This window comes from Rutilus rutilus, assembly GCF_951802725.1.
Source record: "Rutilus rutilus genome assembly, chromosome: 16".
Lineage (NCBI taxonomy): Eukaryota > Metazoa > Chordata > Actinopteri > Cypriniformes > Leuciscidae > Rutilus > Rutilus rutilus.
The window spans coordinates 2,568,668-2,581,167 of NC_140224.1; the positions used below are offsets into that span (position 1 = coordinate 2,568,668).

Sequence of the window (12,500 nt, forward strand, 5' to 3'; positions counted from 1 at the left end):
AAGCATTTGAAATTTGCTAATAAAGCACTTTATGTGATCGTATATGCAGGTAAAGTTAGACATACTTATATATCCAACTTTATATAAAGAGCTTAGAGGTTAGAGGATATTAGTCAGTTAGCAGGACTGATGTTTCCGTAGAGAAGAGGTTCGGCAGCACATTTATCTTTATTCCCAGGAAATGGCCCTGTTATCAGATCTTTCAATATCTTCGAGTACAACAACGCTTTTAATTTGCAGTATTATTAGGCTTTAAAATTCATTGATTCCTGATTCAATACTTTTTTGTTTGGATCTAATGGAAATAAATAAACACTTTAATTAACTTTTAATGAAAAGGCTTGAATGCCTCAGCCCCACTCTGCCTAATATCTGAAACATCATGGCACCAGATTTTTATAATTCGAAAATTGGATTAACAGAGGGCTGGAAAGAAAAAGTAATCGTGGACTTTTTTTTTGCTTCATTTGACACACTTCAGGGAATTACAGGCTTATAATGAGTTGATATTCGTGTGTGTGCGTGCGTGTGTGCGTGCGTGCATGTGTGCGTGCATGCAAGAAAGTTGGCATGTGCAATATTTTTAGTGGCTTTGCATTCTCAAATAAATAAAAATCACACACACACACACACAAAAGAGGTAAACAGAGTTGAGTAAATTCGTGTGCATCATATATATTTAGAACTATTCCGACAACATGTTTTGCCAAATATACTTAAATATGAATTTATGTCAGACTGACTAGCAGTTATGCATTTATGTGGTTTGTGTGTGTGTATCTGTGCACGTGCATTTGGAAAACATATGCGGTTGGCCTGCAAGGTCTGTTCCCAGAAGCAAGAGATAATTCCCCTGTGACAGATGTTTCCAGATGTGTGGAATAGTTACTAATTGCAAAAGACTCCCACAGAGCTGTTTCTAACCCCCACCTCCTCCACTTTCCATGCAAGCCTTGAACATTAAAACCTGATCGCGGATAAACTCTTGCTAACACTATCTGGCCATGTGGACACACACTGGCACACGTGCACAGTGGGATTGAGCTCATTTTACCAATTACATGATCTTTCAAATGCCTTTTACTAAGCGGAGAGCATCGCCAAAAGATGCTTGATCTGTTCCAAAACCTATCGAGGCATCATAGATGTGCTATCGGTTGCAAAAGGTAGGAAAATGAGTTAGAGACCGACTTTTAGCAGAATACTAAGGCAGCGTCACATGTATGCTTTGCGGAGAAGCCAGTCTCAATGCATTGCGACACGCTGATTAAAAATATAATAATTTAAGATGCAGGACGAGGCACTTACTGCTTAACTAAAACCATTTTAGCCCCACTAACTGGACATTTCACTTTGAAAGTGTCACGAAACGTGCAAGAGGCAACGTCATATCATTTTGCAGAAATGTTTCCACATGCACACAAGCATGGGTTGGATGTATAATTAATTTTAGATAATTTTACAGATAGTTCTCCTGGCCAGGAAACATGACCTCAGACAGTGGACTTCCTCCACATTAGGTTGCTGTCTGCCACGTGATTGTTACTGTGATTGCATGTTCTCCACCTGTCATCCGAAATATCAGCAGATCCTATTTGAGAACTGAGGAAATGAAGATTTCTACAAGATGTAAGCAATACACATTAATTGTCTTTTCCATCTGCTGCAGAGAAAGTGAACAATGAGTTGCAACAAGGGCAGAACCAGTGTTGGGGAATAGCTAACCAAAAGTACTGATGCTTTTGCATTGTTTTTCCAGTGACGAGTTACTTTTTTTTTACATTTTTAATTGATCTAAAACTGGAAAGTTTGATGTAAGTGCTGCTGAAGTGGAGATTTCTGAGGAAGAAAAACATTGAGGAAAAAGCATTTAAAGATGTGCAATTGAAATCCTGCAGAAGCAAATGGATCAAGTGTAATAAAATAAACACTTAAATGGTATGTTCTCTTTCCACTAGTCTGAAAGGCGGAGGCAAAATAGCCCAAAATCTCAAAACTGACCAGTGCATGAAAAAACAATGTAGTGTCTAGCCTGATCCACTGAACGCTTCTCAAACTCTGAACATGACTTTAAAGTGTTAAAAAACAATTGAGGAAGGGCTAGTAACAGCCACAACAGTTACTTTTTGGATTTAAATAGGCAAATGCTTAATTTGATCATTATTGCAGTGATTATGTTTCTAGCATGATTGTAACAGTTCTTCCGACCGTAATTGATGGAGTGTGTAGCTTTTCATTTCTTAAACAACCATGTAGGAAGACACATCACGGCCATATTCCAGGATGACAGTGTCAAGGTTGGACTCTTGCAAGATCTTGACCAAAAAAGAGGAGCATCAATGTTTGCTCAAGATCTTGTATTGAAAACAAGCGCTCTGTAAAGTCTCCTCCAGCACATCCCAAAGACTTTCAATGAGTTTAAGGTCTGGACTCATAGGTGCCAGTTCATGTGTGAAATGATTCCTCATGCTCCTCCCAACCATTCCTTCACAATTTGAGCCTGATGAATCTTCATGTGTCTTCCTACTTAACTGTTTAAGAAATGAAAAGATACACACTCCATCAGGTAGGGTTAGAAGAACTGTTACCAAACATATAACATGCTAGAACCATAATAATCACAGCAATAATGATCCAATCATAGACTCTTATTTAAATCCAAACAGTGACTGTACATTGTGGTGCGAATCAATACAGCAGCATTTCCCCCCTCAAAGCTTACCTATACAATGCATTTTATTCTTTCAAGTGTTAACAACCACCTCCCCCAAATCTTTTTTTGAAGTTTCACCAAGCTCTACGTGCCTACGGCTTCTCAGGAGGGTTAGCAGACTCTCCTGCTGCCTGCCAGCTCGATGTGCGTTGGCCAGCGATCGTCCACGGCTCCGACAGTAACAGCCTGCTGGGCATGAGGCTTGATCTTAGGCCAAGGTCTGCCTTTAATCATGGAGCACAAGACCAACACAATGCCCAGGAGTCTCGCTTGCTTTCTCGCGTTCTGGGATGATCCAGTCTGGTGCCATGCCATCAGGATGGTTTCTTAGGTTGATTTCTCCTATGTACTGTATGGCCTGTATTTAAAGGGGACCTATTATGCCCTTTTTCAAAGTCTTAATTTTGTTTTTGGGCTCTACTAGAATAGGTTTTCATGCTTGAATGCACATTGGTTTTCACATTGTTGTAGCTCCACTCTTCCCAGTCTGTCAGTAACGCTCTGGGGTGCGTTTCCCAAAATCATTGTTAGCCAAATATGGTCGCAAGTTCCATTGAACTCCATTGGTAGCGACGGAGCTTGCAACCATAGGTCGTATTGATTTTTTTTTTTAAATCAATGTGCAAGAAGGACCCAACTCTGCAGGGCTGTGGCCCTCCAGGAACTGAGTTTGTCACCCCTGTTTAGTTGCTGTCTCTATGAAGCCCCTCCTTCTGAAAAGCACACTGTGCTCTGATTGGTCGGCTGGAGCAGTGTGTTGTGATTGGTCGAGCACTTTTGAGAGTGTTTGGGAAATGTCCCGCCTCTTACCATAACCGCCAATTTAACACACTACTAACTAACTCAACCAGGCCCCGCCCCTTTATTCTGCGTATGAATTATTTAAATGAGGAATATTGTGACGTGTTCGTTCCCGGAAGAAACTCAAGACTACAATGGAGGCGTTTCAGGAGTTCAGAAACACTGAGGGCCCTATCTTGCACCCAGCGCAATTGACTTTGTACACCGACGCATGTTTCATTCCTATTTTGCACCCGCGCAAAGCGCGCTTTTCCCTCCACAGAAGCACGTCGCTAAACTAGGGAATGAACTTGCGCTCCCTGGGCGGTTCAGCGCAAAAAAGGAGGCGTGTACCGGCGCAAACGTTCCCTGGTGCTATTTTACTGTTCCATAAAACAATTGCGCCACTGGCCAGAAAAAACCTAGTCTAAAGTCAGTGGCGCGTTGCGCGTTGTTCATTATGCTATTTTAGGGCGCATGCTTGACCATAATGTATAGAGTGCACAACGCTCATACACTGTGATTCTCTAATCTACACAGAAGCAGCAGTTTTCATTTTTGCAAATCATATTATTACAAACGATAGATAGATAGATAGATAGATAGATAGATAGATAGATAGATAGATAGATAGATAGATAGATAGATCATTTATTATAAATATAATAATTTATTATAAAAGCATACATCTAGCTTACACATTTACCCACATTATTATATGCCTGTTTAACCGAAGCTAATTTGGGTGTGTTTCTCCCATCCCCAATGTCACTTCTCTGTGTTTTACGGCCGTGACGAGAGCGTTGGTCTCCTTGGCTGTGAACCGCTCTTGGCGCGCGCCTGGCAAATCCGCCGTTATAATAGCAATACGCCAAGGAAAAAGTGCGTCTGTTCTTAAAGGGAATGTGAGATGATGCTCTGATTGGTTTATTTCACGTTACGCCCAAACCACACCTATGAATAATGAAGCTACTTCAAACCAACCCCTTTTAGATTTGCGCCCGGCGCAAGAGTCATTTATCCCGCCGGGAAAATAGCAACAGCGCCGAGACCCGCCCACAAAGTTACTTGCGCTTTGCGCTTTGACACTTGCGTTTCAGATCGTTAAAATAGGGCCCTGACACTGATATAGACAATAACTTTGTGCTTTGAAACTTTGCAGATATTTTTTAAGCTCAAACAGCAACATGAAAGAGTAACTTGTAAAAAGAAATGGCGTTGAATGGAAATGGCATTTCCTTTTGTATTCCACAATGTGCAGCACTACGAGATCTTGCTGTAGTAGATAACATTAGCGCACACCCTTTCTTGACTAATCCCTATCAATTCATTATGTGATTCCAATGAACCACAACCATCTGGGACTATAACAGTGTTCTCAATGTTCACTTCTAGAGCCCCATCACACGCTACGCTTTAAAAGGGCCATGAAACACGTTTTTTGAGATGTGTTTCACATGATGAGTGGTAAATGTTCCAAAATTTTGGGGAAAATCTCTTCCTGGGTTGAAATCAAGATTGACTGAATGTCACAACATAGATGTGTTTGATTTATGCTAGATATAAAGACATGCATAAACAGTTTCTCTCTCATAAATGTGTGATATATTATATTATAAAAATGTATTACTGTTTTTCTCAATTGTTTACACACAAATACTGGTACTTGAGACACAATGACCACAACATGTAACTCATTCACCAACCCCCTGAACCAATTCTGCTAAACTACAAGCACAATTCCTGCTTTACACTCACATTGCAGTTTCAAAAACACACTTTTTTTCAAAACACTACACACAATTCTCTGCTTTTGGCACAATTTTCATGCAGAAAACCTCTTGTTTTCACAAGGAACACACTGCCATTCAGATATGCACACTGACTCATCACATGGGCAAACACCCGTCACACAGTTTTACAATTAGCAATCAAAACTTTAGCATAAAAGGGCCACAGGTGAGCTCTTCAATGGAGCAATGGATGCCAACATTGGATTTTTTTTTACTGTAACTGTATACAGTCAATTCTTCTGTTGTTTTGTATGTAGACCACTGTATGTCCAACTTTGTGTTGGTTGGGATGTACACTGTGTACATTGTTTTTGTGGGAAAAATACAATATATTTGTTACCGTGTATTTGTGTGTTCTAAGTATAAAAACAATATTCTCAAATATTTTACAACACACTTATGTATGTACTGTCTGTAGTAAGTGTAACACTGAACAAAAAAAGGCCTAAGTCATTATGATGAATGGAGTGTTTTCATAGTGTTTTACATTGAGCACATCAGTGTTCAACTGGTTCTTATAAATGTCTATTCATATGATGGTTTGTGTGTGTCATTTGAAAACAAAATACCATTTTGAGAAGAAATAACATTGTTTTGAATGTAAAGTTTCATTTTGCAGGAGAATTGAAGGGTTTTGCCCATTTTGTGTGTGTGTGTGTGTTTTTTTATTTGTGTGTAGAGTTCTGAGAATATGAGGCATGCTTTCGGAAAATGTGTGTAAACAATCGAGAAAAACTGTAATATATCATATCTCATATCATATATAATTTCATATATATCATGTATCATATCATATAATATATTATGTCATATATCATGTCATGTATCATATCATATATCATTTCATATATATCATGTATCATATCATATATCATGTCATATATCATATCATGTATCATATATCATATCATGTATCATATCATATATCATATCATATATCATGTCATATATCATATCATATATCATATCATGTTTCATATCATATGTCATGTCATATATCATATCCTCATATCATATACCAATTACATATATCATATATTAATCACATATATTGTATATCAATCACATACAATATATCATATATCGTATATCAATCACATCTATCATATATCAATCACATCTATCATATAAGCCGGTTCAAGACTAGAATATAGCCTAGACTAATTGCTTGTTAACTGCTTTGAGTTATGCTTTCATAGAAGGATATACTGTACGTGTGTGTGCATACACTATAGCTGTTGCTGCTTTACGCTGTTGGTTGTTTATAAAAGCTTGTTTAAATGATTCAATTCTATTGTTAAAGTGCTGAATTCACTAAACGCACCCTAATATCCCAACACCCTGTTGTCCTTCACACCCTGATCCCAAGATGCAACCCACTTAGTTGTTCCAAATGTCTGTTTGTGGAAGAGCATTTTAACAAAGACGGAAAATGGAAACTAATCAAACGCACACCCTCATCATCTCATAGTGCAAGTTGAGTTACATCAATATTGCATCATATCAGGCAAACATTAGTAAAGAGGACAGTGAGGTTTCAATGAGAAGACGTTAGGCTACTAAAATTGTACTAATACAATTATAACCATGAACCTTAATACTAATATGTATTTGAATGGTGAAATGATCTGGTCAGAATATCAGTATAAAAGACTTCAGGTTTTTATCAGGTGCGATGCCAGAGATTATATAAAAAGAGATTACTAAATTATTGTTTTTGGTTTTAATTTGGCTTTTCACCCAAGAGTTTTGAGAGCTCTTTTTGTTTCAAAATTGCTTTTCTCAGAAAATTATGACATCATTTTGAGGACAAGTGGGAAAGATGATGCCAAATCTCCTGATAAAATTCCACTGGGTGTCCATCTGGTTCTGGTGATTTGATGTTTGAACAGGGCTTTTCATTCTGGTGTCTGTGGAAAGTTTGGAAAAAGTTTTTGTTGTTGTTGTTGAGCTGTCAAGAGTTAACATGCTGTGCATGACACCCTTCACACTGCGGTAAATGGAGGAAGAGATCTGAAGGACTTTCACTTTTGGATGCAACCTGTGAATGGCATTCTCATTCTCTACAGATTAAATGGTTTTGCTGCTCATTTGATCTTTTGAATTTTGAAAAATCTCCAAATAATTGAACTAGGACTACAATTTATTCAATTTTGAATAATCTTTTATTTATTTGATTAATTGGATATTTCATGTATTTATTAGAGAGAGAGAGAGAAAAAAAAAAAACTATTATCATCCAGCCCAATGTTGTCCTCCAAACATTGTGCAAGTTATGAAAACAAATATAGCGCATGTTGGCTGTACGTTATCTGCAAAAAAGGCCTGAAATATAAACATGACATACTAAAACAACAATTGCTTTTTAAAGCAGAAGTTAAAATGACTAAAATGAAAATAAATATAAGCAGACTAAATGTTAACTGAACACACATTCACTCATATGAACATAATAATAATATTACATTTGCAAGAGGATCGTCAATATTTGGGGGGTTCTTGTTATCAAAAAGTGAAGTCCTTTCACAATTTGTAATGGTTATTCTCAGTTATTTTTTAGATTTTTTTTCAGTCATCAGGAAACTCAGTTTGCTAGTGTGTGCCAGGGTTTTTTTTTTTTTTTAGTTCAAATTGTTTTTTGTCTTGGAAAAAGATAATTGTGTTTTTGGTTACGAATTCATATTTTGTTATTTAACTGCCATATGTTTTGACAGTCAGAAGGCATCTGAGAGACTTCCAATCATGTTTATTGTCTTATTCTTTCTTCTTCTTCTTCTTTAAAAAAAGATTTGTTCCCCCCTCTGATAACTACTTTTGCTGTTTCCCTTATGAGTCATGAGGTGAGTCATTAGTTTCCAGGAATAATGTCCATTCTTACAGAAGATAGTTATTAAAATGACTGTAATTTGTCAACGAGGCATTAAACTCCATGTGCTAGTGGGGCGTGAAGGTGATTCGGCTAAACGCAGCGCTTACGCGAGTCTGCTCAGAGGTGATTATGATGACAATAATTGGTCGTTCTGAGTTGTGTGGAATTATTAATGATAAAGTATCTATTTGTGAGCATGATTACTGTGTGTAGTATGAAAATGATTTATTTGTTTGTGCTATATTACATGAGATGTTATCTTATACATTTGATGCATCACAATTGTGATGTTGTTGTGATTAGCGTGTTATTGCTTCAGCGTTTAATAAACAATTACTGTCAACTTGCATTTGAGGCCAGTTTATTAAAAATGATCCCAAAATAAGCCAGAGCATCAAACTTTGCTATGTCCATGATCTGACATACTCTACTGTATAAAAGGTTGGAATATTTATGATTTTAATGTTTATGAAAGTAGTCTCTTATGCTCTCCAAGACTGCATTTACTTGATCCAAAAGAAATGCAGTAAAATGGTATTATTGTGAAATATTATTATTAAAAATAGCTGTTTCCTATGTGAATATAAAGTCAAATTTTATTTTATATATTTATTTATTTAAATGCAATTCGTGACGTTTAGTCTTTGTTTGATCTGGTTTGGTTATCATTTCTAATCTCATGAGGCAAGTCATAAAATATGATATTTTTATATCTAGTAAATCACACTACCGTTCAAAAGCTCGGGTTTGGAAAGATTTTTAAAGTCTCTTCTGCTCACCAAAGCTGATTTGTAATATTGCGAAATATTATTATAATTTAAAATGGCTGTTTCCTATGTGAATATAAAGTAGAATATAATTAGTTCCTGAGATCAAAGCTGGATTTTCAGCATCATTACTCCAGTCTTCAGTGTCACATGATCCTTCACAAATCACTCTAATATGATGATTTGATGCTCAAGAAACATTTATGGTTATTATCAGTGTTGAACATTGAAATAATAACAGTTGTGCTGCTTGGTTTGGTATGCACAATGTTTTCTAATGATCCCTTCTTCTTCAGGTACATATTCTTCATTCAGTTAAGACAGTAACATCTAAAAAAAGCCTTGCTAGGATGAGTTTGATCCGAGAGCGGGCTCTGTGTGGAGCGATTAGAGGAAAGAGATATTTATCAGTGATAATTGACATGTCGCCGGGAGTGCAGGGCTGGTTCTGCTTGGCTACAGAATCATACTGGATCTGTTATTTGTTTTTCCATCTGTTCGGAATAAAAGAGGGAGGCTCTGTTGTCTCCGAGACAGCTGTGATGTCAGAGCCGGAGAAAGATTGGACGGGCTTGGAGAATTGCGAGGGTAAAACATGACCTATGATTCTGCGTTAGGGCAGCAGTAGTAGTAAAACACTGGCCGAGTGAGTCCATGAACAAGCAGTCTGTCTGATGTGATGACTTCATTAAGGAGATCATGGAGTCAGGAGACTAAAAATCTTGCACATAGTGATTCTTTTGGTCTTTTTGAAGTTCGTCAAAGAATATTACATATATGTGACCCTGGATCACAAAACCAGTCACAAGTTGCACTTGTGGCAATAGCCGACAATACATTATATGGGTCAAAATTATCCATTTTTCTTTTATGCCAAAAAGCATTAGGATATTAAGATCATGTTCCATGAAAATATTTTGTACATTTCCTACCATAAATATATAAAACATGTATTTGTGTGAGTGAATGCGGCACAATCGTGAACATAAATGAACAACTTTAAAGGAGATTTTCTCAATGTTTAGATGTTTTTGCACCCTCAGATTCCAGAGTTTCAATAGTTGTAACTCGGCCACATATTGTCCTATCCTAACAAACCACACATCAATGGAAAGCTTATTTATTCATCTCAATTTTTAAAAAAATTACCCATTAGACTGGTTTTGTGGACCAGAGTTCGTTCAAAAGTTTGGGGTCAGATTATTAGAAGCATATTAGAATGATTTGTGAAGGATCGTGTGACTGAAGACTGGAGTAATGATGCTGAATATTCAGCTTTGATCACAGGAATAAATATGGTTTTACATAGAAAACAGTTATTTTAAATTCTAATAATATTTCATAATATTATAGTTTTAACTGTATTTTGATCAAATCAGCTTTGGTGAGCAGAAGAGACTTTAAAAATCTTTCCAACCTCGAGCTTTTGAAACGGTAGTGTGATTTACCAGATATAAAAATATCATATTTTATGACTTGCCTCATGAGATTAGAAATGACAACCAAACCAGATCAAACAAAGACTAAACGTAATGAATTGCATTTAAACAGACATTTTACTTGTTGACAGTGCCTCAATTCTGACTGGACCTCGTCTGTTTTGTTTCAGATGCATCATCAGCTCAGATCCGACGGGACGCTTGAGAACGCTGTCGTCTGTGCCGATGGAGGGACGTTTGACTGGTAAAAATCATGTTGTTTCATCAAATAAACTCCAGCTCTCCCACATCATGCACACATACGCTGGTCTCACAGGATGCTCGGGATAGCATCTGTACAGTAAATAAAATCTGTGTAGATTTACAAAGCCTGAATTTATCGCTCAAGAGCTCTCAATCTCACTTCTGCGAGCAGAGGATCCAGGACTATAAAGTCCATCCAGCCGTGAACCTGAGGGAAAGAATGCAGCAGACTCTAATGTTATCAGTCTCTGACATTCACAGCACTGATTTATTCCTTCATTTTATACCAGTATAAGGAGAACATCATCCACTGGGATCAATGACTGTTGGAGAAATAGAAATACCAATTTAAGTTGGAAAGTTTAAATTCCAACTTTCTCCCATTCTGATATATTTATTTATGTATTTATTGCATTATCTGAAAAGAGAAAAGAGTCTTAATTATGACAACAACAAAAAAAAGAAAAGAAAAGTAAACGGCAGTCCTTATAGATCAGCACTTGGGCTTTTAAGCACTTTTACTCAAGTGGAGTATTTATACTCTAGTGGAGTAATATTTCATCACTTAATGTACTGTAACTGGTTAGTCCAATGCTGGGTCTTAGCCTTTTTTTGTGTGTGTGCGTTTTTTATATATAAAAATATCAGTATTGTGTAAATTGCACCCCAGTGTTGTTGTACACTAAACGGTATGCAATAATAACATAGATTGTAAATGATTATATTTATTAAAATTGTTAAATGGATGTCGCCTTATTGAGACAATAAAGCCCTTCCTTCACACACCCCTAACCCTACCAAACACTTTATTTATCCACTTTTCGAATATTTTCTTAATTTTTATTGAAAATAAATGCCTTTCCGATCTGAAATGTAATGGGAAAAGGGATCGGAGCGAGTTTGGCAAAAGGTGGATTTGAACATGGGTTGATTTGCATAAAAACTATTTGCAACACCTTACCTCTATGCTATTGTTGACAAACCATTGGCTTCCCGTAGTTTCATCTGTCCCAACCAGATGTCAGACGTTGTTGATAATGTTGTTTAATTAAGCAAATTACTTTTTCTAGTTTATGTAAAATTTCTCAAATTTTGCAATAGTGACCTTCATATAACAAACGGAACATCATAAATCATAAAACTTCCCCTATTTGAAGAAACACCTGCGTACACAAAGAGCAAAAGCATTTCAGATGAGGATTTCAGACTGCAGTTTCACAACAACAACCAGTATGCTGTTGTTTTCAGTAAAGACACAAAACGTTACTTTAGACGTCTCACAGTAAGTAACTCCAGTCTCCAATTAAAAATGAAACTTTGTGTCAAACTAAGCTGACCTCTAGAATGTCACAGTGTCAAGTTTAACAAGTAAATGGCCAAAGACTTTCTGTTCTTCTGCCGTCTGACACGCTGTGTGTAAAAGTGTGTGTGGTAGAGATGGAGTGATGAGATTGACCTGAATAATTGGTTGAGAAGCTTCTTGTCCTCCAGTCCACAGTGAAGTACGAGGTCAGCGTGACTTTTCATAGTTTCACTGATCTTTTCAGGAGAGCTTATGTGAAAATCAAAGGCCAAAAAGAAAAGCGATTCTGACAGATCTTAGTGCTCGTCTCAATCCTGATGCGCTAATGCCGTCTTTCATCTCCACGGTCGCTGCCATCTCGCCGTTTCTCTCGCATCGCCATGGCAATGTACAGAAAACAAACGACTAGCCGTGATGTCATAGTTGGACGGCTTTATTATTCGCGCCCACCGAGTGGAAGACGAGGACTGTGGGAGAGCAGATTCTGGCAGTAACTCTAGAGGAGGATGCTACTGTATCCTATTGTTTCTGTGGGCTACCTGCAGTCAATGTGCTTTAAAAGGTTACGGTTAGCATGACAAAAGAGATCCGAC

The 12,500-nt window shown here is 37.2% G+C and overlaps 1 long non-coding RNA gene across 1 annotated transcript in view; it reads left to right on the forward strand.

Moving 5' to 3' along the window:
* Window positions 1–12,500, forward strand: part of LOC311306424 — a 68,705-nt gene that overhangs the window by 54,149 nt on the left and 2,056 nt on the right. Inside the window, exon 2 of the long non-coding RNA XR_014630161.1 lies at window positions 10,532–10,605. This is a non-coding gene — a long non-coding RNA (uncharacterized lncRNA). The remainder of the gene's footprint in view (window positions 1–10,531; window positions 10,606–12,500) is intronic.